Source organism: Schistocerca cancellata, chromosome 2 (assembly GCF_023864275.1).
Source record: "Schistocerca cancellata isolate TAMUIC-IGC-003103 chromosome 2, iqSchCanc2.1, whole genome shotgun sequence".
Lineage (NCBI taxonomy): Eukaryota > Metazoa > Arthropoda > Insecta > Orthoptera > Acrididae > Schistocerca > Schistocerca cancellata.
The window spans coordinates 635712009-635739142 of NC_064627.1; the positions used below are offsets into that span (position 1 = coordinate 635712009).

At 42.0% G+C, this 27134-nt stretch overlaps 1 protein-coding gene across 4 annotated transcripts in view; it reads left to right on the forward strand.

Moving 5' to 3' along the window:
* LOC126162305 (pleckstrin homology-like domain family B member 1) overlaps nt 1–27134 on the forward strand; it is a 1095423-nt gene that overhangs the window by 673065 nt on the left and 395224 nt on the right. The gene's annotated exons all lie outside the window — the stretch shown is intronic.

Consider the following 27134-nt stretch of genomic DNA (forward strand, 5'->3'; position numbering starts at 1 on the left):
GAATCCGAAGAGGATGTTTGTTTCCTGGCCTACGCGAACACATGCTACATCCGTATTTTCCAAAGGTGTACCACAATCCATACTTCCCGCAGTAAGTGCTATTCCCAGCCATCAAAATCGTGGGGATGGAAATACACTGAATTCTAAATTGGAATCCCATACCAATGATGCCTCGGTCTCGACCCTTGCTGTCTCTGGTTTTGTACGTTCTGAGCAATATGAAGAAAAAAAAACTCTCTTGTGAGGAGCGCAAAGGGTTCATAGTAGACGTAATGGTGATCTTGACCGCAACATCTTGGAGAGATAATCGAAATGTACCTAAAATTTTCCAGGCAGGAAAATATTTCTCGGTGGTTCGTCAGCATGTGTGTGTGTGTGCGCTTTCTGCGAAAACATTGAATTCTTACTGTAAAATGCGTCAGTGGCTTACACTTTGATTTTCGACTGGAAGACTTAGGAATCCGCTAATTTATTTGAAATAAAACATAAAATAGAATGGTTGTTTTAATAGGGGACCTCCCCTTTTTTGGCAATTCTGGTCACTGTATGAAATTTGATGTTAAACTGCGTTTTTTTTCCCCCAAGGCGGTTGACCAGTTCAGCTTTCTACAGTTAACTTGACTGAACTCCTATCCCCTACTTGTGGCAGAGATAATTAAGGCGCTCTAGTGCGATGATGATGATGCAATCTGGGGTAGTCGATTGGATTTCAGATGATTGAAGTAATTTTCAGCCGCAGGTTTTACCACACACCAAGACTGGAGACTTTCTGAACGACTTCCAAAATAAGCTGGTGAACTACGTTTTGGGTTTCTCCACGAACATCATTTATGATCTTGTACCCGACGAAAGGATAATTAAAAACGCAGCCTCATGCTCTGCACACAACTTGAAGTAGTTGATGGTAATGAACGAGTAATATACAGATGCTCGCAGACTGTACGTGGGACTAAGCAAACATTTAACTCTCCAGTTACGATAAATATAACAGTGGCTCATATATGGTAACTACAATCGCATTATATTTTACCTACTTTATCTTTCGTTAATAATTTCCTGTTAGGTCTCGAGCCTGCCGAGTTCGTTAAAGCCTCTTTACGTCAACACAATTACTTGAGGGTAATCTGCAGTGTTATACATCTATACTTCGCAAGCCACCTCACGGGGTGTGTGTGTGTGGGGGGGGGGGGAGTGGGAAAGAGAAAGGGGCGGTCGCGGGCGCTACTTCCACTGGATCTACTTTGCGTGTTAGGAGCCACTTAACAAACAAATATCGTGCGTCAGATAGCAGAAGACACTGGCAAAGTTTGTATGGCCCCGTATCACCAGTGCCGTCTTGGGAGATCTAATATTTAAGATGTGAAAATGCAAGTCTGAAGTTCCAAGCCGGAAGAGATTAAACCTAGCGATAATCTCGTTCGTGTTTCGTTGTAATTTTGAAACTGGCCAAGTTATTTTCTACCTAAGTGCCAAGCCATCTTTGAGTCTTATAAATGCTAATTTATAAGTAGAAAAACTTAAGCAGTGGCACAAAAAAACCTAATTCAGTGTGACAGAAATTTTTGTATGTGATGTGAGAAGTTATCAACATAGTTGCGATCAAGATATACATTTAAATTTTTGTTCTTTTATGAATACGATTATCATCAACATTAACGGGTTATACAAACAAAAAACGCACCGTCCGAACAGGCCTTGAAAGCCCAAAGGTACCGACCGGCCACCATGTCATCCTCACTTCGTCGGATGTGGAAACAGGGGGACATGTGATCAAACACACCGCTCTCCCGGCCGTTGTCAGTTTTCGTGACCGGTGTCGCTACTTCCCTGTGAAACAGCTCCTCAATTGATCTCACAAGGGCTGAGTGCACCGCACTTGGCAGACCCGGACGGCCAAGCTCGACAGTGGTTAACTTCGGTGATCTGACGGGAGCCGGTGTTACCGCTGTGGTAAGGCCGTTGGCTTAAAGGGTTATAAAAAACTGAAAATACTAGGCTGCCTTTGTCTCTTGTGGACTACGGAGGTTATATTACATTACTCGAGTAAGGAATTACGAACGGTTGTTTTGACTGACTTCTTTCCCACAGACTGTAACTGATATCGCATTTTGTGCTGGAGAGAGAGAGAGAGAGAGAGAGAGAGAGAGAGAGAGAGAGAGAGAGAGAGAGAGAGAAACAAACCCACTCGCTTGCCTTTATTCTCGTTTGGGAGTTGCTGCGGTTCCCATCAAGAAGACGCCTGTCGGCAGGCCAACGTGTTTGCACGAAATCCATTACGCTCCCAATGGATATGAATTTGGCGCAAAATGCTTCTCATGACTGCGACTATATGCACGGATAAACCCTTCGACACAACATAGCCGGCCGGAGTGGCCGTGCGGTTCTAGACGCTACAGTCTGGAACTGCGAGGCCGCTACGGTCGCAGGTTCGAATCCTGCTTCGGGCATGGATGTGTATGTTGTCCTTAGGTTAGTTAGGTTTAAGTAGTTCTGAGTTATAGGGGACTGATGACCTCAGAAGTTGAGTCCCATAGCGCTCAGAGCCATTTGAACCATTTGACACATATGTTACCATCTGAGGTATACCTGCCTGGCTGACCTCACCTTCGCTAGCACGCACATGTGCTTGCCCTTCTCAAATTCCTGGCACCAAAACCGTACGGGTTTCTGTGACGTTACATTCTCTCTGTAAATTTCCTTTTTTTTTTTTTTTTTTTGCAATGAATTGCAACTGTGAACTTATTCCTTAAATAAGAAAATGTTATTGCAGTATGCATTTCAATAGCCGATCCTGTATCTGCCACCATCTTGAAACTTTATTTTTACGTTAAATGGCAGAGATCCCTCTGTCTTCTCCCCACCCCAATTGAAATCTTTGTTCGTCTCTTCTCTGTACATGGAATAAAATTTGCACATCATCATCATTCGTGACGTTGGCTAGATTGGACTTGTGATGTTACAAAATAAAAGTGATGTTGTTATTCAATGGAAAGTTGGAAATTGAGATTTAGCTTACTGTTTTATCAATCACAATTGGCGTAAGGATCATAGATTGACCATTGTCATAAAATATTGCATTATGAGATGTGAATAGTTTTTACTTGCAGTTTCGCGTGGCTTGAGGCAGTCACAACTAGCGTGCTATTGATTAAGAAATTGAGTTATCATCTTTCTAATTACTTCATGATCGTAGATACGATCATACCCGGTTGTGAAGTTATTGTTATGGTTCAAATGGCTCCGAGTACTATGGGACTCAACTGCTGTGGTCATAAGTCCCCTAGAACTTAGAACTACTTAAACCTAACTAACCTAAGGACAGCACACAACACCCAGCCATCACGAGGCAGAGAAACTCCCTGACCCCGCCGGGAATCGAACCCGGGAACCCAGGCGTGGGAAGCGAGAACGCTACCGCACGACCACGAGATGCGGGCATTATTGTTATGACAAAACAATTTCCTAAGGGACCAGAAAGTTCTTAAGGGCGCAAAAACAACTGTAACATCACACAAAAGGGAAATTCAATATTAAAGCTGATGCAAGAAGACGATAAAACAGTTTTCTTTTTATCAATGTAACACGCACACTGGACTGCTGATCTTGGTGTCCGTGATATTAGCAAAATGCATAATTAAAATGAAAATAATACTGAGGAGATAATAGAAATGCGCACTGCTAAATGATTCAGTATTCCCAGAACAAATATTTATTATAACTAAAACATATATCGTACCTTAAGCTTAATACTACAATGACAGTAGATTTTTTATGTCCGTATCATGTCCATTGAGCGCTCTTTTATATAGCAATTGTCTTCTTTGAGTCGCTCGTGCGTCGTCACGGTAAGTTATAACAGTTCTTTACACTTCACTCAAACTTAGACATAACACGTTTATATACATTTAGTAAAAATTAGATCAGACTACCAGAAATCTGCGTCCGTCTTACTCGAGAAAAACAGTACAAGTCTTTTTAGCGCTCAAGGCTTCATTTGTTCTCCAGCGAACAAAATAGTGAAGGATCGCATATCTATCGGTATTTTTCTGTTTATATTGCCGCCCAAAGACGACGAATTACATTATTTAGAAAATTCCACCGTCGCCATGCGACGCCTCATTATACATTAATCATTATTTATAAACAAGTATTTGCCTGCTGGCTGAAAGTATTAACTACTCGTATTTGCTGTTTTAATGAAGTCAAAAATAGCGAATATCACAGATTGTGTCAAAAAATTGGACTGTGTCAAAAAATTGGACTGTGTCAAAAAATTGGACTGTGTCAAAAAATTGGACTGTGTCAAAAAATTGGACTGTGTCAAAAAATTGGACTGTGTCAAAAAATTGGACTGTGTCAAAAAATTGGACTGTGTCAAAAAATTGGACTGTGTCAAAAAATTGGACTGTGTCAAAAAATTGGACTGTGTCAAAAAATTGGACTGTGTCAAAAAATTGGACTGTGTCAAAAAATTGGACTGTGTCAAAAAATTGGACTGTGTCAAAAAATTGGACTGTGTCAAAAAATTGGACTGTGTCAAAAAATTGGACTGTGTCAAAAAATTGGACTGTGTCAAAAAATTGGACTGTGTCAAAAAATTGGACTGTGTCAAAAAATTGGACTGTGTCAAAAAATTGGACTGTGTCAAAAAATTGGACTGTGTCAAAAAATTGGACTGTGTCAAAAAATTGGACTGTGTCAAAAAATTGGACTGTGTCAAAAAATTGGACTGTGTCAAAAAATTGGACTGTGTCAAAAAATTGGACTGTGTCAAAAAATTGGACTGTGTCAAAAAATTGGACTGTGTCAAAAAATTGGACTGTGTCAAAAAATTGGACTGTGTCAAAAAATTGGACTGTGTCAAAAAATTGGACTGTGTCAAAAAATTGGACTGTGTCAAAAAATTGGACTGTGTCAAAAAATTGGACTGTGTCAAAAAATTGGACTGTGTCAAAAAATTGGACTGTGTCAAAAAATTGGACTGTGTCAAAAAATTGGACTGTGTCAAAAAATTGGACTGTGTCAAAAAATTGGACTGTGTCAAAAAATTGGACTGTGTCAAAAAATTGGACTGTGTCAAAAAATTGGACTGTGTCAAAAAATTGGACTGTGTCAAAAAATTGGACTGTGTCAAAAAATTGGACTGTGTCAAAAAATTGGACTGTGTCAAAAAATTGGACTGTGTCAAAAAATTGGACTGTGTCAAAAAATTGGACTGTGTCAAAAAATTGGACTGTGTCAAAAAATTGGACTGTGTCAAAAAATTGGACTGTGTCAAAAAATTGGACTGTGTCAAAAAATTGGACTGTGTCAAAAAATTGGACTGTGTCAAAAAATTGGACTGTGTCAAAAAATTGGACTGTGTCAAAAAATTGGACTGTGTCAAAAAATTGGACTGTGTCAAAAAATTGGACTGTGTCAAAAAATTGGACTGTGTCAAAAAATTGGACTGTGTCAAAAAATTGGACTGTGTCAAAAAATTGGACTGTGTCAAAAAATTGGACTGTGTCAAAAAATTGGACTGTGTCAAAAAATTGGACTGTGTCAAAAAATTGGACTGTGTCAAAAAATTGGACTGTGTCAAAAAATTGGACTGTGTCAAAAAATTGGACTGTGTCAAAAAATTGGACTGTGTCAAAAAATTGGACTGTGTCAAAAAATTGGACTGTGTCAAAAAATTGGACTGTGTCAAAAAATTGGACTGTGTCAAAAAATTGGACTGTGTCAAAAAATTGGACTGTGTCAAAAAATTGGACTGTGTCAAAAAATTGGACTGTGTCAAAAAATTGGACTGTGTCAAAAAATTGGACTGTGTCAAAAAATTGGACTGTGTCAAAAAATTGGACTGTGTCAAAAAATTGGACTGTGTCAAAAAATTGGACTGTGTCAAAAAATTGGACTGTGTCAAAAAATTGGAAATTTGTACGGACATTGATGACCACGCTCCACAAACCATACATCATCGTCTGCATCAAAATTTGCACAGGGCATTTATGCCTTGTGACAGTGCTGATTATCTTACCTATTGAACCACCTTCGAAGTTTCACTGGTGGCACTCAATTACCTGACCGCTGCATATTCGTGAACTCAACGGAACTGCACATGCTGCTCTGCCGCACCGTCTTCTTGACGTTTTTGACCTACTAGAATGTTATTCGTGGGGCCGAGTGTCTAGACTTAACTTGAGTAGTGTTACGGGTCTTCGTGCCACACACTGCAGAAGACTTCCGACTGAATACAGCGATTACAAATGGCTGTAACTAATTAATGCATATCGATAAGATTTACAGAGAATGCATAAGAAAATTCATACATATTTTGAATATTTTACACATGACTCCACTTGGTCACACAGACAAAATCTAGATATAATACATTTCACGCCATACATTCGGAAGCTTCTGTGGTGCCCCACCAATGCAAGCGCATTAGAAATGCGCATTATGACTCACGGAACTATTTCCGGAGAAGGAGGCACACAATCTAGTGAAAGCACATAAACTAATAAAAAGAAAAAGCCGTGGCTGCCAAACCCGGAGACGGAGGTCGCCAAGAGCAAACTGCAGTGTCGTCATGTCAGATAGGGCAGACACAACGTTTTGGAAGATATTTGTTTAAAAATTTGCGAACCTCCATACTCCAAACATTCGGGCGTTCCTTCTTTCTAAAGATGCAATCCGTATCACGCTGTGGCGTTAGCCATTGATCAAGTGTACCGAGATAAGTTTGTGTTTAAACACCTAACTCAAAGAAGAAAAATTTACCCTGCAATATTTGTGCTGATATCGCACAGAAAATATTGCATTAGGGTAAGTCATCCTGGTGTTCGGTTACACAGTTAGCCTTTCCTGTACCACTTATTTGAATATTGTGCCTGTTAACCTTGTCAGTTGTGTGGAAGATTGCCGCATCTCTAAAAATGACACTTGAAACACACATTTATTCCTATATGGCTTCCAGTATTGCCCTAGCATAATTCGATCGTTTGAAGTAGTCTTCCTGTTTCATTTACTGTAAAATTGGAATCACCTATGATCTCATTTTCAGCTCCGAGAAACGCCGAACAGTCGTTTGTGGCACTTGTAGCTCCCTGCTGGCTTCATACGTAAATTTCTGTGGATTATTTTAAAGCGAAAGACGAATGCCTTCAACATTTTGTATTTGTACACATGTTCGGCCGGTACTTTCCCTTTGCACAAGCATCTTGTTTCTGCAAACTGCCCATGCCATCTATGAATGTTGCTGGTATTTGGTGGAGCTTGGTTGTATCGTCGAAGATGTCTTATCTCTACTGTGATCATAGAATGATAATCCTTGCATTCTAACACGCAGAATACGTTCCAGACAGGATCTGTCATATCCACTTGCGACTAGGAACTATTCTCTTCGCAGCCAAGGCAAACATTACAATCAGATCATATGAAGAAAGTGCATTTTATAAATTCTGACTATTAGTCAGATCACAGCTTCTGAATGCTGGTAAAATTACAAACTGAGTGACTGCAATCTCGGGCAGATTTCCAGTATATCTAGTAAGTACATAAATTTAATATGCGGAAGTCTCCCAGTAAATCAGTTATGTGCAAACTTACAACGTGTTGTGGAAGGACTCTTATGATTAGAAGTGATGTCATAACAGTTAGGTGATGACTGTAAATTGGTTTTATCAAAAACTATCTGAGTACCCAGCTTCGCCCGTGTACCTATATATTCCAGTATTCAATACGTCTGTCTCCTCCTTCCCTCCCCCCCCCCCTCTCTGTCCTTTCCCACCAACTCTCTCTCTCTCTCTCTCTCTCTCTCTCTCTCTCTCTCTCTCTCTCTCTCTCTCTCTCTCTCTCTCTCCCCTTCTGTCCATTTCCCCTCTTCCCTATCTCTCTTTCTCTCCTCATCATCCTCCTCCTCCTCCTCCTCCTCCTCCTCCTCCTCCTCCGCTGCCTCCTCCCCCCTCGGTGTTCGGTGTCTGTCCGTCTCCCCATCCTCCTTTCTCTCTCCACGTTATCACACTCACCGCAATAGGAAGGTGGTACATCTTACTCCTACAGTATTTTTTTGCAGTTCGTAATCAACGGGTGTACCATATTTGATTGAAATCGTTCCAGGAGTTTAGGATGAGCTTTTTACCAATTGCTTTGCCTGCACCGCACATGTCAGCGACGCACGACCGGGGTTCGACTCTATGACTTGCCGCCTAAATACGTGCTGCTGATTTGTTGGCAAACGCTACGGTTTATGCTGCCTCTGGTAGCGAATCCCAAGAAACCTCATGCCGAACTAACAATTCCCATTCTCTCACCTATAAATTGCTTATTATGAGATGGAGCAGCCATTGATTGTACTCATACCTTTTTATATTTTCAACAAAATTTCGGAAGAACTGCCGGATGGTTGTAAGTTTCTGTCACGATATTTCAACGCAGAGTCTTAACATTATAGTAATATCGCAAGATGTACATTACACATTGAAATAAAGTACTCACCAGAAATACATATGATTCGTGAGTAATACACCAAATGGATATGTCCAATTACAAAGTATCTAGTCAATCTTATGTGTTCACATGCAAGTGCAGACTGATTTTACAATACAGTGAGAGTGTTCAGTGAACGAAGCAAATAGGTGGCAATACAGTTGTGGCGATTATGAAGTATCATATACAAAAATCATGTACAATTAATGAAAAATACTAAACATTAACAGACAATAATTTTTTCATCTTTTTCGTAATATCGTAAATTTTACGTTATGTAAGCTAGCTGCAGGAGTTCAATGCGTAAAACCGATACTAGGTGGTGCTACTGTATGAAGATGTGTGATATAATGGACAACTTTTACCAAACCATAAACTGCGAATGATGTGCAAACCAGCATCTAAGAAAATATATTATAAAAATACATAGAAAATATATAGAAATATAAAACAAATTACGACTTTATACGCAAATCATGAAACATACAAATATTAAAAATATAAAAAATATAAAAAATATAAAAAAAGTCTTGTGGAATGAAAACTGCAGAGAGCTATATGTAAGATCCTTTATATGGGACCACAACCGGTTTCGTAGCTTAATGCCCCATCTTCAGGTGGGTACATAAATTATCGTATGGTACCCAAATGTGGGGGTGGGGTGAGAAGACCATACATTCACATTCTAAATAACAGTAATACCCCAAGTGAGCGTATAATTACAAACATATGCAATAAACCTTAATTAGCAATGTAACGTAAAATACATTTCGTCCAGCTCACAATGAGCAGTGAAAATAAGTATTCAGGTCCTTATCCTCATCATTTCATCCCCATCGACACCCAAGTCGCCGAAGTGGCGTCAACTCGAAAGACTTTCACCACGAGAACGGTCTACCCGACGGGAGGCCCTAACCACACGGCATTTCCAGTATGACCAATTAAGGCCAATAGTAATATATACAACAGTATGCTTTATATGAACTCCTATAGTGTAGCACTTGCAATTGGATGTCACGTAAGAGAGAGGTGGGGGGAAGGGGTGGTGAGGAGGAGGGGGGCAAGAGGGGCTGTGGCAGTATTTGTAATAACTTTAGCTATAAGACGTAGCAATACCACAAAGATTTTAATGCTGAAGAATGTCATATGATAATCTGTTCTCTCTGTCACGAAAAGCAAACTACAAAAATAAGACGTTTGTGTCACCACAGTGACTACAATTTCAACAAAAATATTACGAAAATTTGTTGATGCTTTAACTGCAAGTATAGATTGCATGCTGCTCCGTGACTTCGAAGTGTGGTGAAACGAATATAAGTACATTATAAATGTAAGCTTCATGAGCGTATAACGTCTTAATACAAAAATTGTGCAATAACTTTGTTGCTCTCATCTAAATGCACAAAGTACAGGTAAGCTACATAAAGCGTCTCTGTAGTTTGACCATGAGTGTATTTGAAAGTATTTTTTTTCTTGTTTTTTGCACAAGAATAGTTCGATTCCTAACGTGCTGTGGACTGGAGCAAGCGAACTTCTCTATCTTTATAATTTTTTTTTCTGTTCAAGTAACCAGACAATTCCGCAAATAATCCCATATAGTGCTGTGGATTAGTGCCTCCCAAAATGAAATTGCAGCTTAAACTTGGGTTTGTACTTAAGAATATATTCAAATTAAGTTGAAATTCTGCTAACTGTACTTGTCTGTAACTGCCACACCTGTCCCAGTATATTGAAATGGCAAGTTTCGCGAGAAACGGTTCCAGTACCACAAGAAATCCGACTCTGCTACTGTCACAGTGATAGGACAGTTTCTCTGGGGCTAATAAACTACTTACCTGCAAGAAGGGAAGGGAAGAACCGTACGGAAAAATCCAGCCAAATTTAAAACTTACACATCGCCGCGCATGTGCCGACATCATTGCGTTTCTGTAACGATCGAAATTTTGCCCTTTATTGTTACATTCTCAATAAGTTACAAATTTATCGCTATGAATTAAATATTTGAAGAAGTAGGTTTCACGTTTTCATGGCAGGGTAGGTAACTTTTTGGAATGCTGCACTACACTTCAGACACAGATACGTGACACCATTTTTCATCAGTCGTTAAGTGTTTGTATACAACGGCTGGAACGTTTGACCAGCCGTCCAATGCCTCAAATGATAGAAATCCGCTAATTAGTAACGGAGCCATTCGAAAACGGCTGTATGAATGTCTTCGTCGGTGGAAAATCTCTTTCCTTGTAGATGTTCTTTCTGCTTCCCGAAAAGCGCATGGTGCAAGATGTGAACTGTTTGGCAGATCCTTCCAAACCTCCCAACGAAGACTGCATTGTCGTGAAAAAGAGCAATGCTTTTTGTATAATTTATACACCTCTATTTTCCTTGTGGCCATAAACGGAGCCTTGTATGAGCACCATTTCCGATTCTGCAGACAATCTCGGATGATAGAATGAGCACTGCCTGTTGATGTGCGACTGCTGCGAGTCACCTCCTCCGTTGCCTGCACATTCTCGTTTCTGGTCACTGACGATGGTCTTCCTTCCTGATCAGCATCACCCACGTTTGTGCGGCATTGCTCAACTTGTTGGATCATTTCGCTGCTGCTAGACGCGACATCCATATACAGCTAGAATTCAACGGTGAACATGTGTGCAATTTAGACGTTCTACGCACAAGACTACCACTTTCCCGCGTACTTCATCTCTGGAGTAAGTTTCCAGTTGTCACGTCATTTCACTCGCATACTGTGATGGGCCTGTTGTCCATACTGCAGCAGCCTGCCTCTGCTGGAAACCCCGAACTCGTTATAGCGCGATGGTCTTAGCGTTATGCGTATAGTGAAACTAATTTCTGAAGTCCCTAGGCGGTTGTATTCGCTATAGTCATTTGAATTGGCTCATACGACGAGGAGAGAAAGGCATTTTGTGCATTTCATTGACTACTACGTAGAGGGAGAATGAGTGGATGGTAAGGGGCAGATAGTGGCTTCCGCAGATGCGTCCGCCTCCACGGCTCCGGTCAGTGACCGGATCGCATTAGGCAGTGGCGTGGCTCGAGCAATAGCAGCCACACGTGTGTCAGGCAAACACGTGTCGCGGCGCTCACACACTGATGTCGCGGGATACTGCTCGCTGCACGCAGTCTACTATATCTGAACTGACTGCAGTCTCGCCGTTACATAAATCTATAAGGGGCAGTCAACGAAAACGAGACAGGTGGAAAATGTAAGTTAACTCTTTACTAGAGCAAAAGTGATCGCTCTGATTACACACTTACCCACTGGGACGCAAGACGTCTTATCTCATAGTGGAATAAATGTACGAGGGTTTGCTGAAAAGTAATGTCTCCGAATTTGAAAACTCTTGAAAATTTTGTTTTATTTGAAAACCTTATTAACATTCTACATCTTCACCCATCATGTCTATGTAACCGCAGACGTGTACCACCAGAGGGCTCCAAATTGCAGCGTGTAACACGGAGGTCGTAACTATGATAGTTCGTGAGAAACAGCAAGCTATGTTGGAGATACAAATTCGAAGACTTGGTCCGCGGAGCACCCTTTCCTTCGGTATGGAAATGTCAGACCACACAAAAGCGCTGAGACACTGCATCAAATGGTTCAAATGGCTTTGAGCACTATGGGGCTTAACAGCTGTCATCAGTGCCTTAGAACTTAGAACTACTTAAACCTAACTAACTTAAGGACATCACACACATACATTCCCAAGGCAGGATTCGAACTTGCGACCGTAGCGGTTGCGCGGCTCCAGACTGAAGTGCCTAGAACCGCTCGACCACAGCGGCCGGCGACACTGCATCACTCAGTTCACTACATCGATCATCCTCCATACAGTCCCGACTTCGTCTCATCCAATTCTCATCTGTTTACAGACCTTAAAGAACGCCTTCAGAGTCTTCATTTTGATAGCGATGAAGCGGTGCAAGCAGAAGTCATCAAAGTCATAAATTCTATAGTGAGGGTGTCAACAAACTGGTCCCTCGTTGGGAGAAATGTGTGTTTCGCCAGGGTGACCATGTTGAAAAACAAACATATAGACATGAAGAATAAAGATGTAGAGTGTTAATACAGTTCGCTTTATTTAAAAAGCTTTAAGAGTTTTCATACAAAAAATTCAGTGGCATTAGTTTTTAGAAATCCGTCGTATTAATGATGATGGCCACTTTCGAATTAACAAACTGGTTACTTACTTCTTCCCATGTGTCTCGTTTTCATTTCATTGCCCCTCACGTTATTTACAGACTGAAGCGCCAAAGAAACTGGTGTAGGCATGAGTATTCAAATACAGAGACATGTAAACAAGCAGAAAACGTTGCTGTGGTCGCCAGTGCCTATATAAGGCAACAAGTGTCTGGCGCAGTTGTTAGATCGGTTACTGCTGCTAAAATGGTAGATTATCAAGATTTAAGTGTGTTTCAGAGCGATGTTACAGTTCGCGCACGAGCGATGGGGCACGGCATTTCCGAGGTAGCGACCAAGTGGGGATTTTCCCGTACGACCATTACACAAGTGTACCATGAATGTCAGGAATCCGGTAAAACATCAAATCTCCGACATCGCTGCGACCGGAAAAAGATCCTAAAGATCCTGTAGAACGGGACCAACGATGACTGAAGAGAATCGTACAACGTAACAGAAGTGCAACCCCTCCGCAAATTGCTGCAGATTTCACTGCTGGGTCATCAACAAGTATCAGCGTGCGAAGCACTCAACGGAAAATCATCGATGTGGGCTTTCGGAGCCGAAGGCCCACTCGTGTACCTTTGATTACTGCACGACACAAAGCTTTACGCCTCCCCTGGGCCAGTCAACTCCCCATTGGACTGTTGATGACTGGAAACATGTTGCCTGATCGGACGAGTCTCGCTTCAAATCGTGTCGTGCAGATGTACGCGTACGGGTATGGAGACAACCTCATCAATCCGTGGATCCCGCATGTCAGCAGGGGATTGTTCAAGCTGGTGGAAGCTCGGTAATGATGTGAGACGTATGCAGTTGGAGGGATATGGGACTCCTAATACGTCTAGATAGGACTCTGACAAATGGCGACAAATGACACGTATTTAAGCATCCTGTCTGATCACCTGCATCCATGCATGTCCATTGTGCATTCCGACGGACTTCGGCAATTCCAGCGGGTCAGTGCGATACCCCACTCGTCCAGAATAGCTACAGAGTGGCTCCAGGACCACTCCTCTGAGTTCATACACTTCTGCTGGCCACCAAACTCCCCAGACATGAACATTATTGAGCATATCTGGGATGCCTTGCAACGTTGTGTTCAGAAGAAATCTTCGGCCCCCGCTCCCCCTGTCCTCTTACGGATTTATGGACAGCCCCGCAGGAATAATGGTGTCAGCTCCCTCCAGCACTACTTCAGACATTAGTCGAGTCCATGCCACGTCGTGTTGCGGCACTTCTGCGTGCTCACGGGCAGCCGTACATGATATTACACAGGTTTACCAGTTTCTTTGGCTCTTCAGTGCTGTTCACGATGTAATGCTTTTTTCCTTACTCTCAGTAACGAAATATATTAGAAATCCAATTCTGTTACACCAAAATACCGGGAATGCTGCAATGTTTTAACAGGTATTTCGGGAATAAGAAGCAAAACATATTTTTACATAGCTTTTGTCTCGTTCATTCCCACGCAAGTTCATTGTAGGCCTTCCATTGGAGCCGTACATTTATCGCTATTTTTTAACAATTTTTTTTTAGTAACTCGCTATTTTGTCTCTGTTCAGTACAAATTTTGCAATTGATTTTAAATTAACTACCCGGTCAGCCAGAGACTTAAAACTTTCGAAAGAGCTCAAAACTGGATGGCAATTAAATATTAACTCTTTTTCTTTTCTGGGGCGTTGCGAAGGGTACTTTTATACCAGTCTCCATCCTCCTTTCCGTTCCAGTAGTGAACGTTTCGTGGCAAGAACGATTGCCGGTAAGCCTCCGTTGAGCTCGAATATCTCTAATGTTTACCTTCACGGTCTTCTCGCGAGATATACGTAGAAGAAAGCGATATATTATTAGACTCAGGTGAAGATAAAGTGAAATAAACCTGAAACTCACCGCATCTCTCTGTTGTAATCACATCAAAATATTTGCAGTCGACTGAAAAGCTTCAGCGTCACAAGACTAAAAAGCAGAAAACAACTATTTAAATGACTATTTAATATAACGCGCTTCTGAAACTGATTAAAAAGTATAAAATAACTTCTGCTAGCCTCAATACAGATTCCTAACTTTACGCAGATATTCCTGAGAATTTGTGCTTTTGAATTTTTAATAGCTATGACAATACTTTTAAAATCTGGTAAGGCACGTGCAGTTGTTAATAGTAAGCAGTATAGGGAGCAGCTGTCACTGAGAAAAATCACACAGTATTTAATATCATTTTCCTGCAGCAAAATTGTTAGATTGTAGTTACAGTCGGATGACCGAAGTTAAGCACTGTCGGGTTTGGCTAGCACTTTAATGAGAGGCTATCTGGGTCTGCCGAGAGCTGTTGGCAAGCTGGGTGTACTCAGCCCCTGTGAGGCCAGTTGAGGAGCTACTGGACTGAGAAGTAGCGGCCCCTCTCACGAAAACTGGCAACGGCCGGGAGAGCGATGTGCTGACCACGTGCCCCTGCAAATCCGTATCCAGTGACGCCTGTCGGCCGAGTACGACACGGCGAGCAGTCGGTACCGCTGGGTCCTCAGAGACCTCTCGGACAGAGGCAACCGTTAGTGACTTAGGCAAAAGATTAACGCATCGTGTATGTATTGCATGAGCCCCACATTTTTCGTTTTCAATTTTACAAGTTGTTGTTGTTGTTGTGGTCTTCAGCCCTGAGACTGGTTTGATGCAGCTCTCCATGCTACTCTATCCTGTGCAAGCTTCTTCATCTCCCAGTATCTACTGCAACCTACATCCTTCTGAATCTGCTTAGTGTATTCATCTCTTGGTCTCCCCCTACGATTTTTACCCTCCACGCTGCCCTCCAATATTAAATTGGTGATCCCTTGATACCTCAGAACATGTCCTATCAACCGATCCCTTCTTCTGGTCAAGTTGTGCCACAAACTTCTCTTCTCCCCAATCCTATTCAATACTTCCTCATTAGTTATGTGATCTACCCATCTAATCTTCAGCATTCTTCTGTAGCACCACATTTCGAAAGCTTCTATTCTTTTCTTGTCCAAACTATTTACCGTCCATGTTTCACTTCCATACATGGCTACACTCCATACAAATACTTTCAGAAATGACTTCCTGACACTTAAATCTATACTCGATGTAAACAAATTTCTCTTCTTCATAAACGCTTTCCTTGCCATTGCCAGTCTACATTTTATATCCTCTCTACTTCGACCATCATCAGTTATTTTGCTCCCCAAATAGCAAAACTCCTTTACTACTTTAAGTGTCTCATTTCCTAATCTAATTCCCTCAGCATCACCCGACTTAATTCGACTACATTCCATTATCCTCGTTTTGCTTTTGTTGATGTTCATCTTATATCCTCCTTTCAAGACACTGTCCATTCCGTTCAACTGCTCTTCCAGGTCCTTTGCTGTCTCTGACAGAATTACAATGTCATCGGCAAACCTCAAGGTTTTTATTTCTTCTCCTGTGAATTTTTAATTACTAAGACAATAATTTTACAAGTATTGTCATAGTAATTAAAAATTCACAGGCTCAAATCTTCAAGACTATCAGTATGAAGTTCGGAGTATTGTAGGAGAAATTTTATACCTTTTAGTTCGTCTTAAAAAGGTGCCATAATAAAAAGGTTTCTAATTTAAATAGTGCGTGATGGTAAGTGCAACTGGTTATCCTGGTTATTCTGTGAACTGATTTCTTTGTTTCTCATCTAACACATTAAAGTATTACTCGTGGCCACATTACTAAACGTAACAACTGACAAATGTGACTCCAGCTCGCAAGTTTTCAAGTGAACTCATACTAGAACGCCACACATCTGCCCATCGAAGATAGTGCACTGACCAGAGATAATTACACATATAATTGTTTTTATAGAGTGTGTTAAAAACTAAATTTTTGATGATAATTTATTCACCAATTCAGATTTTGTGTGTTACCAGTATGTACATAAATAATTCGAAGAAACTTTTAATAGCCAAGATAGCATTCAGTGCTATTTATTCTTGATGATAATTCTCAACAGTAAAAACAGTCATCGTCTGGTCTTCAGAAAGCTTGTTGTTATACATCATGTTCCATTATGAATCTATCATACATGACACGTTGACATTATAGTGGATAGTATGTAACACATTCTGTACAGATTTGTTAAATATAAAATCGGGTTTTTCACGGACAAAGACAACACAGTTGAAAAGGATCTCGTGACAAGCCTGCGTTTACTTTTAAATAGCTTGTGTAGAATGTAATACAGTCGCACGGGGTAGCCGCGCGGTCTCGGAATCCTTGTCACGATCCGTTTGGCTCCCCCCGTCGGAGGTTCGAGTCCTTCCTCGGGCATGGGTGTGTGTGTGTGTGTGTGGTTGTGTTTGTGTGTGGTTGTGTTTGTGTGTGGTTGTGTTTGTGTGTGTGTTGTCCGTAGCGTAAGTTAGTTTAAGTTACATTAAGTAGTGTGTAGGTTGAGGGACCGATGACCTCAACAGTTTGGTCCCATAAGACCTTACCACAAAAAAAGAATGTGCTACATACTATCCAGTATAATTTCAACATGCCATGTGCGATACAGTCATAATGGAACAGGACGTATAACAAGTTCTTTGAAGATCAGAAGACGTTAGTATTAACTGGTGAAACATGTCATTAGGAGCCGGCCGGAATGGCAGAGCGGTTCTAGGCGCTACAGTCTGGAACCGCGCGACCGCTACGGCCGCAGTTTCGAATCCTGCCTCGGGCATGGATGTGTGTGTTGTCCTTAGGTTACTTAGGTTTCTCAGGTTTAAGTAGTTCTAACTTCTAGGGGACTGATAACCTCACCAGTTAAGTCCCATAGTGCTCAGAGCCATTTGAACCATTTTTTTGTCATTAGGAATAAGTAGCACAGAACGCCATATTGGATATTAAGTTTCTTCACAGCAAATACAGACCAAGCCTTCTAATTTTCAATAATTAGAAAGTCAATACATAAATGATATTTTAATAACTTTTTGAGACTTTATAAATATATAAAAATGTCAAAAGCTAGTTTGATGTAAGAGAAACACATGCTCGAGTGTTATTGCAAAACTATCACTCCTAAAACGAATTTACAATGATATGAGTGAACAGAGTATACGAAAATGACGAAGTGAATAGACAGATTCCGCATTACAATAACAAATGAAGAGACCGATACCAGATGCAACGTAATCCCATACCACCTGTAAACATTAAAAGTTCAGTAATAAGATATATTGTCCGCACCAGAACCAATGTCACCACTATAATGTTCATAATTAACACAGCGAGGGATTATGCGCATATTATAAATTGAAGAGAATGAAAACAATGACTTTAGAAAGTAACGGGAGATGAGGTATGTGTAAAACTAATCATGGTATGAAGAACGGTAAGGCACCTGGACCTATTGCAATAGACAGTACTGTCAATTAGAAATCACAATCAAATCCAAATACGAAGGCAAGTGTCGTCGACGTAGCACAACACTTGGAACAGAAATCGCGTTTATTACCGATGTACAGCCAGAACAGAACTCAACACTTAACGGAGAGTGCAGCTATTTACATAAACATTGAATATTTACACAGACATCGAATATTTCAGAATTAACAAGCACAAGATATTTCAAGAACATTCCAGAAACGATAAATACTACATAACAAAAACGTTAGATTGTTAGGTTTGAACGGCGATCCGCAACACGCCAAGTCAGCGACGCTGATCACTACGCCACAATGCGTGCGCCACAGACCACCCCACTGCTCCCTCTCTTGGACTCCAGGAGAAAAAGCGATCCGCCGTTTCAGAAATTCTGATTGGAGCAGACTATAGCAACCTGGACCTAGATCTTGTCAGTGGACGCCGTATGGCGGCCCTAATGGGTCCTCGCGTTCTGGACGTGTTGTTGACATTCTCTTCACTATGTTTAGCATCGAAGGTAACCAGTCCCGCCGAAGCTGCGCTGTCGTCGTGTGCGTCTTCAGTTTCCTTGAACGTTCCATGGTCGAGCTGCGCCTCAGGGCTTTAAACAGACCACATGGAGGACGTTTGTCGACTCAATAAGACGAAAGAAGTTGAAGAAATATAAAGCAGTTCCTTGTTGAGACATTATAAACATACGAGACTGTCTTTTTTTCCGTACCACTTTTAGATATTGCTTCTGGAGCACTGCAGGCGGCAATCCACACATGCACGCTTACGTTAAATGAATGCATTTATTGACACCATGACGGAAACACTCATCCGTGTTTACCTTTATCTGTGCTTGTTGGAAATGCCTCAGTCAGCTGAAAATCCCGCTGAGCGTGTAAAGCTCGCAGTGATTAGTTTTCCGTATGCAAAAGAAGTAAAATTGGCCAAAATTTAGCTAAAGATTACTAAAGTTCGGGTAAAAAAGTATGAAACGATAAGAAAAAGTTGGTCAGCGAATTTAAAGATGGCCGTTACAACATTCATGGTGAAGTGCAAAGTGTATGACCATCTGTTATCACTGAAGATGTGGTGCAAAACTTGGTGCGAAAGATCTAGAGAACAAACGCTTTACAGTTGCCTAATGAGACTCCTCAAATCTCTAGGTATCCCCGTGACTGAGCTGACTGAGCTACAGGGAGGTGAGTGATCAGCGGCTCACTTGGAAGTAAACTATCAGAATGGAATCAGATAGTTTGTTAGTTATAGGTGGCTTAACGCTACTGGATACTACGAAGGTGATTCAAATGGATTTTTTTTTATTTTACAAAAGACTTAATACAGAAAAATAAGCAGCCCCTATTGCGTGTATGCAGAAATTCCATCGCTTTTAAAGTGTATGAGAAGCTCGCGAGAAGACGTCTTTTTGTAGTAAATACAGCCACTTGTTTCCCGCGGTTTTCACCTCTTCATCGCTTCTGATGTGCTAGCCTCCCAACAAATCTTAAGTGTCGTCCGAACACTTGCAGCCGGCCTGGGTGGCCGAGCGGTTCTAGGCGCTACAGTCTGGAACCGCGCGACCGCTACGGACGCGGACGCTGCCTCTGGCATGGATGTGTGTGATGATGTCCTTAGGTTAGTTAGATTTAAGTAGTTCTAAGTTCTAGGGGACTGATGACCTCACCAGTTAAGTCCCATAGTGCTCAGAGCCATTTGAACCAATTTTAACACTTGCAAGTCACTCTGATACGAGGTCTGGTAGGTAAGGTGGGTACTCGAGTCATCAGAATTTCATATGCAGTTTTGCTGCTACCGCTGAACGGACATTAAGGAGACTAGCACTGTCGCGTTCGAACAAACACTTGTCGGAAGGCCTCATCACTTACTCCCGACTGCAGGACGAAAGTGGTTTTGCTGTTAATTTAAGTATGAATTGTTGGTCAATGTTAATCCACTTGTCATGAAATGCTCCAAAATTACTGCTTTTTCTTTCCAACAAAATGACTTTACCCAATCAGTTTATTGGGCTCGTTGTTTACCGCATCACATTGAAAGCCCTGTTACCCAGATTTTCTCGAAAACGCGCTTCCAACAATTTTGGAAGAGGTTCATATAATAATTTCTTCATGCGATTTCTTCATGTGCGACTCCACAGCGTCAGTGTATTGTCTAAATGATGGAATCTCTTCAAACACCAAAAGTTATCTCTTTTGCTTCTTTAAAGCGCCTTGCTTAGAAATTACATTATTGAGCAGTTTCCGCCTTACACCATTTTCAAATGTTTGATATCGGTGATGTTTTTGCCACATTAAAAAAATAAATAAATTGACAAACTCAACACCAATACCATACAGTAATGTAATATACAGGGTGTTACAAAAAGGTACGTCCAAACTTTCAGGAAACATTCCTCACACACAAATAAAGAAAAGATGTTATGTGGACATGTGTCCGGAAACGCTTAATTTCCATGTTAGAGCTCATTTTAGTTTCGTCAGTATGTACTGTACTTCCTCGATTCACCGCCAGTTGGCCCAATTGAAGGAAGGTAATGTTGACTTCGGTGCTTGTGTTGACATGCGACTCATTGATCTACAGTACTAGCATCAAGCACATCAGTACCTTGGATCACAGGTTAGTGTTCATCACGGACGTGGTTTTGCAGTCAGTGCAATGTTTACAAATGCGGAGTTGGCAGATGCCCATTTGATGTATGGATTAGCACGGGGCAATAGCCGTGGCGCGGTATGTTTGTATCGAGACAGATTTCCAGAACGAAGGTGTCCCGACAGGAAGACGTTCGAAGCAATTGATCGGCGTCTTAGGGAGCACGGAACATTCCAGCCTATGACTCGCGACTGGGGAAGACCTAGAACGAGGAGGACACCTGCAATGGACGAGGCAATTCCTCGTGCAGTTGACGATAACCCTAATGTCAGCGTCAGAGAAGTTGCTGCTGTACAAGGTAACGTTGACCTCGTCACTGTATGGAGAGTGCTACGGGAAAACTAGTTGTTTCCGTACCATGTACAGCGTGTGCAGGCACTATCAGCGGCTGATTGGCCTCCACGGCTACACTTCTGCGAATGGTTTATCCAACAATGTGTCAATCCTCATTTCAGTGCAAATGTTCTCTTTACGGATGAGGCTTCATTCCAGCGTGATCAAATTGTAAATTTTCACAATCAACATGTGTGGGCTGACGAGAATCCGCACGTAATTGTGCAATCACTTCATCAACACAGATTTTCTGTGAACGTTTGGGCAGCCATTGTTGGTGATGTCTCGATTGGGCCCCACGTTCTTCCACCTAAGCTCAATGGAGCACGTTATCATGATTTCATACGGGATACTCTACCTGTGCTGCTAGAACATGTGCCTTTACAAGTACGACACAACATGTGGTTCATGCACGATGGAGGTCCTGCACATTTCAGTCGAAGTGTTCGTACGCTTCTCAACAACTGATTCGGTGACCGATGGATTGGTAGAGGCGGACCAATTTCATGGCCTCCACGCTCTCCTGACCTCAACCCTCTTGACTTTCATTTATGGGGCATTTGAAAGCTCTTGTCTACGCAACCCCGGTACCAAATGTAGAGACTCTTCGTGCTCGTATTTTGGACGGCTGTGATACAATACGCCATTCTCCAGGGCTGCTTCAGCGCATCAGGGATTCCATGCGACGGAGGGTGGATGCATGTATCCTCGCTAACGGAGGACATTTTGAACATTTCCTGTAACAAAGTGTTTGAAGTCACGCTGGTACGTTCTGTTGCTGTGTGTTTCCATTCCATGATTAATGTGATTTGAAGAGAAGTAATAAAATGAGCTCTAACATGGAAAGTAAGCGTTTCCGGGCACATGTCCACATAACATATTTTTTTTCTTTGTGTGTAAGGAATGTTTCCTGAAAGTTTGTACGTACCTTTTTGTAACACCCTGTATATGCACGGCGCATTAAAGGAATAAAACTGACAGCTTATTATAGTTAAAATGTTTGTATCATTTAGCCGTTTATATGATAATTTACTATGTCCACACAGAGTGTCCCGGGAGAAATGGTTGTTATTCAGCGATATGACAGTGTAAGTAGGCTTTTTAGGTTTTTTTAATGGTAACGCCACGTAGCGCTCTGTATGAAAATCACTGGCTGTGCTGTGGGCAGTCTGTGGCTGGGTGGCATTGTTGGAATTTGCCATTGTAGTGTTGGGCAGTTGGCTGTTAACAGCGCGTAGCGTTGCGCAGTTGGAGGTGAACCGCAAGCAGTGGTGGATGTGGGGAGAGAAATGGCGGAGTTCTGAAATTTGTAAGACTGGATGTCATGAACTGCTATATATATTATGACTTTTGAACACTATTAAGGTAAATACATTGTTTATTCTCTATCAAAATCTTTCATTTGCTAACTATGCCTATCAGTAGTTAATGCCTTCAGTAGTTAGAATCTTTTATTTAGCTGGCAGTGTTGGCGCTCGCTGTATTGCGGTAGTTAGAGTAACGAAGATTTTTGGTGAGGTAAGTGATTTGTGAAAGGCATATGTTAATGTTAGTCAGGGCCATTCTTTTGTAGGGATTATTGAAAGTCAGATTGCGTTGCGCTAAAAAAATTGTGTGTCAGTTTAAGCACAGTCATGTATAATTTTTGTAAGGGGACGTTTCAACAGGAACATTTATCTGAAGCAAAAAAAGAATAAAACGTTCATATGGATATATGCCCTATAACGAATGGTTTCCGAGATGGAACGCACTTGACGTACATTTGTTTTTGGGATAATGGCGTGCACTTATCTGTCTTACCGACCCAATAGTTTTGACGTTTTATTCTAGCCTAATCTACCTTGTTGCTTTATACCTCTTTGTTCGTGGTTTCTTGCTGGCATTACTTTCTAGTTCTTCGTTAGAGGTTTCTTGCTGGCATTAAACTTGCCCGCTGAACACACAGTTGTCCATAATGTGTTAGTGAGTGAAGTAGTGCGTTTGAGTCAAGGAGTGGGAGAGACTGTATGTGTGTCAGAGAGAAGCATCAGTGAAGTATATTTGTACACGCGCTGGCTAAAAAGCCACAAATCTACACTGACGCAGAATATGCACATATGATGTATGTTTATCAGGGTAGTGCTCCTGTGTTGCTATCGAAGAATACGTCGGCACTTTTCGACACGTCGAATTTTTGATCGTACGGTGTTTACCATAGTTTCCAGGCCTTTGAGTAGAACACGTATTCTTTTAAGTTTCCGTTTTACTTCTGAACGTGTTGTTAAACAACTTGTGCAGGAACAGCAACACATTGTTAAAATGGTACAACGTAGTCTTATTACCAGCACACGAGACGTTCTGCACATGTCAGCGTCCCAAGAACACATGTATCGTGAACATTACATGCGGAAAACTTGTACTCTTTTCACACACAACGTGCCGACGGCCTTCAGACTGGCGATAGCGTCCCAGGACTTGAATTTTGACGCTGGTTATACGAGGTTGCTCATTTTCTTCCATTACCACTATTCACACGGAACTGAATCAACAACACAAGTGATACTCAACGATGGTCGTAGGAAAATCCGCACGCTGCAGTGGAAACCAGTTGCCAAGCTCGTTTTTGGATCAGTATTTCGTGCAGCAAGATCGGTAACATGTCGATAGGTCCAGTCATTTTCGAAGAGCGAATGATGCGACAGAATTACTTGCATCTATTGGAAAATTCGTTTGCTGAACACCTTGAGGGCGTCCCTTTGGCCGCGCGGACTGTATTCAACACCTTTTGCCAGACGCATGAGAGAACATTTCAACGGTACTTTCCCAAATAGCTGGATTTGTTGTGATAGTACAGTTAACTGGCGACCAAGATAGACAGACCGTATGGCATTAGATTTTTGTTTATGGGGTTGAAATCTGGGCTGTACAAACGAAACGTAAATATGCGAGATGAAGTGCTTGGTCGCGTCATGGAGGCTGCTGTCTTCATAAGGGAAGGTGCAGAGGCACGCGGACATGCAACACGACGTGTTCTCGCAAGAGTGTACAAATGCATTGAAGTTGACGGCGGAATTTTCGAATATTTATTGTGAACTGTAAAACAAGTGTAATGATACGTGTACAATACTTCGACGTGAATGTGTTAAAAATACGTATTTTTCAGTTAATACTTTGTATAACGCGTGTTGTAATGTTTACTAACTGTTGTACATGCGCAAACCTGACATTGTAGTGAATAATACAGGAAATAAATAACAACGTCCATGAAAGCAGTCGTATTTCGGAAACAATTTTGAATGGGTTATATTTTCATACGAAGTTTTTTGCTTCAAATGATCGTTGCTGTCATATAGTTGTAAACTGACCATTCTTTCCTTTATAATAATTCATACAGTCAAGGTTGCTTAAGTTGCTACAAATATTGCTTAGGCATGTTATTCCGACGTGAGGGGCACCTGCACATTCTAGTCTTCAGGGGACACTACATCTGAATCTGACATTCCCCGCAGGCCGTTGTGGTCGAGCGGTTCTACGCGCTTGTCTGGAACCGCGCGACCGCTACGATCGCAGGTTCGAATCCTACCTCGAGCATGGATGTGTGTGATGTCCTTAGGTTAGTTAAGTTTAAATAGTTCTAAGTTCTAGGAGACTGATGACCTCAGAAGTTAAGTCCCATAGTGCTCAGAGCCATTTGAACCATTTTGACATTCCCCGGAAGATGGAACGGCAGAAGTGACTACACTTGCTGGATACCTAGGTCCGCGGAACTCACTTCTCTAGATTTTCCCTGTGGGGACGGTCGAAAGGCGTAGTCTACTTCGAAAAAAGAAAATAAAGACAACGTGCGAAGTGATCGTTCGGATTATGAACTGTGTAACCAACACAAAAGAATGCCAAGACGATCTTGGAAGATCTAATCGCCATGCTACCGAGAGAATTCGAAAGCGGAATTTATGAAAGGAAAATTTTAACTTAATCGTTCACCTTTGCTTGACACCTCCTCTGTTTGTTTGGGTTACAGTCTAAATGATCTCTGCAAGCAATAAAAATTGGACAAATGTTGCAGGGAGTGTTTCGTTCTGTACCATCGTCTCCTAAAATACTGACTATACCTCCTGGAACACCGTGCATTTTTAAAGGACTAAGTTGCATAAAATCGTCTAAAGAAAAGGTCACCGACTGTGAAGAGCCGGGAGGCGCGGCACTCGCGGCTGCGACGCGGCGGCCCGCCCCGCGGACGATACCAGAGACCGCCTACTGCCGGCTGCGCCGCGCCGCGCCCTCTGCGGGTCGCTGGCCCGCGGGCCGGCCGCTTCCTGCCTCCGCTGATGGATCCGTCCTTGGCGGCCGACCTCTGCAATTGGCCACTGCTAAGGAAGCGCCCGCACAGACCACCACCTCCGCTCGCCGACGTCCGCGCGGTACTTGATTGCTACAAGGCGCAGTATTTTCCGCTTACAAGGGGACCGTGCCTACCCGTCATCACCAATTTCGTCCAGGTTCATGGTATATGCAGGGGGGCTTCAAGGAAACGGAAGCGCGAGATGGCCAAGCGTTTGGAGAAAATAGCATTTTTGGTGCGGATCGCGAGAGGCATGATCCGTTTATGTTTGCGCAGTTCCGAGGCAGCGGTTTACGCAGCGAGAACAACACAGGCTAACCCGAGGAATGTGGGATCGAGTTCCTACGCGGAAACTTTTTCTTATTTTCAGGTTCTACGTTATTTAGTTCAATTGGGTCTGAGCACTATGGGACATCTGAGGTCATCAGTCGCCTAGAACTTACAACTACTGAAACCTAACTAACCTAAGGACATAACACACTTCCATGCCCAAGGCAGGATTCGAACCTGCGACCGTAGCGGTCGCGCGCTTCCAGACTGTAGCGCCTAGAACCTCTCGGCCATCAGAGGCCGGTTGTTCACAGATGTAATAATACCTCTGTAACTGGACTAATCCTCTGAACCATAACAACAGCAATTTACACAGTCATCTGGAACTTCAGTCACATTAGGAACATCAGAATAATTATCGTCAAGAAACTCCGGATGCTTTGGTTACAATATAGCAGGTCAGCAACTGGAAGCAGTTAATTCCATAAATTATCTAGGAGTAGGCATTAGGAGTGATTTAAAATGGAATGACCATATAAAGTTAGTCGTCGGTAAATCAGATGCCAGACTGAGATTCGTTGGAAGGATCTTAAGGAAATGCAGTCCGAAAACAAAGGAAGTAGGTTACAGTACACTTGTTCTCCACAGATTGAATACTGCTCACCGGTGTGGGATCCGTACCAGATAGGGTTGATAGTAGAGAGAGAGAGAGAGAGAGAGAGAGAGAGAGAGAGAGAGAGAGAGAAGATCCAACGGAGAGCAGCGCGCTTCATTACGGGATCATTTAGTAATCGCGAAAGCGTTACGTAGTTGATAGATAAACTCCAGTGGTAGACTCTGCAAGAGAGACGCTCAGTTTCTCGGTACGGGCTTTTGTTGAAGTTTCGAGAGTCAAGCAGTATATTGCTCCCTCCTACGTATATCTCGCGAAGAGACCATGAGGCTAAAATCAGAGAGATTAGAGCCACACAGAGGAATATCGACAATCTTTCTTTCCACGAACAGTAAGAGACTGGAATAGAAGGGAGAACCGATAGAGGTACTCACGGTACCCTCCACCACACACAGTCAGGTGGCTTGCGGAGTATGGATGTAGATGTAGAAGTATTTCAGATTCGTTAGTTTGCTAACGTTTTCTGAATTGGGCTATCTCTAAAAGTAGGAAAAATAGTCATTGTGTGAAATATCAAAGTACAATCAAATTATTAAACTAACAAAAAGTACATGGAGGTAGATACATTGACTCCTAAACAGGCAAAGAAATTAGGATACATCACAGCAGATGGTTAAAATAAATCACGGTAGATGTCGTCTGCAGATGGGATGCAGAAAACAAGAGTTATCTCGAGATCAGTAACTGATGACTTGTGAAACACGAGTAAATATAAAGAAGAATGGAAGGTCGTTTATGAACGATGGGCAGAGACATTTTTGTCGAACGTAGGTACAGCTCTAATGTGTGGAGGAAGAGTGTGTTTTGAGGAATAAAAATTGGAGAGA